Source organism: Triticum urartu, chromosome 5, assembly GCF_003073215.2.
Source record: "Triticum urartu cultivar G1812 chromosome 5, Tu2.1, whole genome shotgun sequence".
Classification (NCBI taxonomy): Eukaryota; Viridiplantae; Streptophyta; class Magnoliopsida; order Poales; family Poaceae; genus Triticum; species Triticum urartu.
The window spans coordinates 353,378,427-353,382,691 of record NC_053026.1 but is presented as its reverse complement, the minus strand read 5'-3'; positions in this window follow the sequence as shown (position 1 = coordinate 353,382,691).

Genomic DNA, 4,265 nt, shown 5'->3' with positions numbered 1-4,265 from the left:
AAAGAAAAGAAAATGAAGAAAATGCTAGACACTTAGGCCTACTACTACAGGAGGAGGCCCAACCCACGTCCACGTCTCCTGCTACCTCTCGCTACAGTGGGAGCAGGGGGATCGGGCGGCCATCCACGCCTCCCTGGCCGCCGTGTCGAGCATCCAGTGCCACCTCGAGGAGGATAAGGTCACCCCGACCCAGTAGACGAAAACCCTAGCCCCAAATCCCTCTGCCTCTCTCTCTCTTTCGATTCGGAAGTTCGCCCGAGAGCTACTCGTCATGGACATCGTCGTCGTCGCGGCCACCGACTCCCCCGACGCCTGAAAAGTTGTCCAGGAGTTGCACCATGGACGTCTCCTTCGGCTACTTCTACTGGTTCGAGCAGGGAAGCACTGCATCGCCGGGATCGACGCGTCTTCCTCGCCTACAGGCGCCGCTGCCCCGCGCCCGATCTACCTCACCGAAGCTCCTCCGCTCTGCCGGATGCGTCCTCGGCCTTCCCCTGTGAGCTCCACCCCCATTCCCCTCGATCCCCCCACTGTTTGTTGCTCTATTGCGCCGCCCAAGTTCCGGCCGATGGCCACGGTCACCGCGACCACGTTACGCTCACCGCGCCCACGCCCTGCATCCTGGCCGCCTAGTGTGCGCCCTGGCCGTGCCGACACGCCCTATGTCCGCAGCACAGGCCACTCGGCCCGCGCCCTGACCGGCGCCCGACCGTGCTCGCGTGTGGCCGCGCCCGTCCGCTGCCGCGCTGCTGCTTCCGGCCGCCGCTGCCGCTGCTCTATTTTAGCTGCTGTCGCTGCCTTTTCTGTTACTTGCAGCGGGGCTGCTCTGCTTGCCACTGCGTGCACTCCTGCTTGCTGCGGCCTACTGCGTTGCTGCTTGCCTCGCGCCCATGGCTGCTACTGCCGCCGGCTGCTGTTGTTGGAGCTGGCCATGGCGCTGTGTGTGTGGCTGTGAGATGTGCGTGTGTGTGCTATGTGTGTGTGCGTGAGTGTGTGTTATGTGTGTGTGGCCGTGAGATGTGCGTGTGTGTGCGCTATGTGTGTGTGCGTGAGTGTGTGTTCTGTGTGTGTGTTGCCGGCTCAAATAGTAGACTAGTTTAGGGACTAATTTAGTTAGTTAGTCTAATTAGTAGTACTAGTTGATTAGTCCATTAGTAGATGACATGTGGACCCCTGATAGTTTACAGAAAAACAAATTTTAAGAAAAGCCTAAGTCAATGACATGTGGCCCCTACACTGTTCATATGTTGACTTGTCAATATTTGACTGGGTCAACCTAACCCCACTGACCCCACTGGCATACACTATGGCTAGAATAGCACTAGGTGACAAAAGTATTTTGCTGTTTTATTTTCAAATTAAAAGAATTCTGTAAACTTGGAAAATCAATGAAAACTTTGCAAATTAATATAAAATAAACCGTACCTCGGATGAAAATACTTTATATATGAAAGTTGCTCAGAACGACGAGACGATCTCGAATACGTAGTCCTTTCGTCCATCACACGTCCCTAGCATAGCGTACACGTGACTTTCCCCCTCCGGATCATCTGTTCAAAAACGCGAACACCGGGGATATTTTCCCGGATGTTTCCCCCTTCACCGGTATCACCTCATACCGCGTTAGGTCACCTCTAGCACCGCGTATTGCCATGTTATGCTCTGTGATGCTTTGATTGCTTTGTTATTTATTGTGTTCCCCTCCATTACTTCTTTCTGGTAGACCCCGAGACCACTGTCAGTACCCCTGTGATCGACTACATCGACGACGAACCACTCTTGCCAAAGCAACCAGGCAAGCCCCCCCTTTGATCACCAGATATCGCCTATTCTTCTCTCTACTGCTTGCATTTGAGTAGTGTAGCATGTTACTGCTTTCCGTTATCCTATCCTGATGCATAGGCTGTCCTTGCTACTACTGCTGTTACCTTTACCTGCAATCCTAAATGCTTAGTATAGGATGCTAGTGTTCCATCAGTGGCCCTACACTCTTGTCTGTCTGCCATGCTATACTACTGGGCCGTGATCACTTCGGGAGGTGATCACGGGCATATGATATATACTTATACTGTTACATTACTTTTGATACTGTTCGGAGATGGGGGCTAAAGGGGCAAGTGGCTCCATCCCGGTAGAGGTGGCCCTGGGTTCTCGACGGCCCCCGACTGTTACTTTGAGGTGGAGCGACATGGTAGGTTGAGACCACCTAGGAGAGAGGTGGGCCAGGCCCTGGTCGGCGTTCGCGGATACTTAACACGTTTAACGAGATCTTGGTATTTGATCTGAGTCTGGCCACTGGCCTATACGCACTAACCATCTACGCGGGGAAAGTTATGGGCACTCTACGTCGTGGTATCAGCCGAAGCCTTCGTGACGTCAGCGACTGAGCGGCGTGCGCTGGGTTGGACCGCGTAACACAACTTCCTTTGTAATGGAGGTTGCTAGGTCTGCTCATCGGCCGCGTACGCAACGTGCAGGTGTGCAATGGGTGATGGGCCCAGACCCCTGCGCCATAGGATTTAGACCGGCGTGCTGACCTCTCTGTTGTGCCTAGGTAGGGCTGCGACGTGTTGATCTTCCGAGGTCGGGCATGACCCAGGAAAGTATGTCCGGCCAAATGGGATCGAGCGTGTTGGGTTATGTGGTGCACCCCTGCAGGGAAGTTAATCTATTCGAATAGCCATGATCTTCGGTAACAGGACGACTTGGAGTTGTACCTTGACCTTATGAAAACTAGAACCGGATACTTAATAAAACACACCCTTACAAGTGCCAGATACAACCGGTGATCGCTCTCTAACAGGGCGACGAGGAGAGGATTGCCGGGTAGGATTATGCTATGCGATGCTACTTGGAGGACTTCAGTCTACTCTCTTCTACATGCTGCAAGATGGAGGTTACCAGAAGCTTAGTCTTCGACAGGACTAGCTACCCCCCTCTTATTCCGGCATTCTGCAGTTCAGTCCACATATGATAACCTTACTCCATTTGATACCAATGCATACATCTGTAGTGTAGCTCCTTGCTTGCGAGTACTTTGGATGAGTACTCACGGTTGCTTTTCTTCCCCTTTTTTTCCTTTTCTATATCCGATTGCTGCGGCCAGACGATGGAGACCAGGAGCCAGACGCCACCGTCGATGATGACTGCTACTACTCTGGAGGTGCCTACTACTACGTGCAGGCCGCTGACAATGACCAAGAGTAGTTTAGGAGGATCCCAGGCAGGAGGCCTGTGCCTCTTTCGATTTGTATCCCAGTTTGTGCTAGCCTTCTTAAGGCAATCTTGTTTAACTTATGTCTGTACTCAGATATTGTTGCTTCCGCTGACTCGTCTAAGATCGAGCTCTTGTATTCGAGCCCTCGAGGCCCCTGGCTTGTAATATGATGCTTGTATGACTTATTTTATTTGTAGAGTTGTGTTGTGATATCTTCCCGTGAGTCCCTGATCTTGATCGTACACGTTTGCGTGTATGATTAGTGTATGATTGAATCGGGGCACCACAAGTTGGTATCAGAGCCGACTGCCCGTAGGAATCCCCCTTCCACGCTCCTTGGCCGAAGTCGAGTCTAGTCATTGAAAAAAAAACTTTTACTAACATGGCTGTGTGGCTTACGGGCCCACATCGCCATTGGGTGGTATTAGGATCTTTTACTCCTTGTCTATACTCTGGGACTCTGATCTCTCTTCTATTCGGGCTAATTAAATTTTGCTAAATCTAACATTAGGATCTCGTTATCACTTTCATCCGGACAGCCCCTTATTACTGATGATCCTCTGCTGCACGTGAAGACCCTGAAGATACTCTCCGCTGTTCACCCGAGAACTTGTGTTCATCGCGTTTGCAATTCCCCTTCCACCCTCAACCCTTATGGGTAACTACTTGCAGTTGTTATTCTTACATTCATCCCCAGTTGGTCTTGTTATTACAAGATACCCCGAAATACTCGTCGTTGTTTCGATAATCCTTTAAGCTTACTGCCTTGCTGTTCTTTGTCACCTGAATACCCCTATGGATAATTCTCGCACTTATCGAGTATCTGCTCATCCCCCAGTTGATTCATGTATGTCACCAATCTTCGAAATACCATTCGATCTTTCAAAAATCCTCAGGAGCGTATTGCTCTTGAAATTCTTGCTTGCTTGCATTATGGTTAATCCCATAAGTCTCGTAATCATATTGGCATCCCTTGTCATTATCATTTTGAGTTCGTTGATTCAAAATGTTGTGCATGCTCGCAATCCTCAATCAGATCCTAGAATTC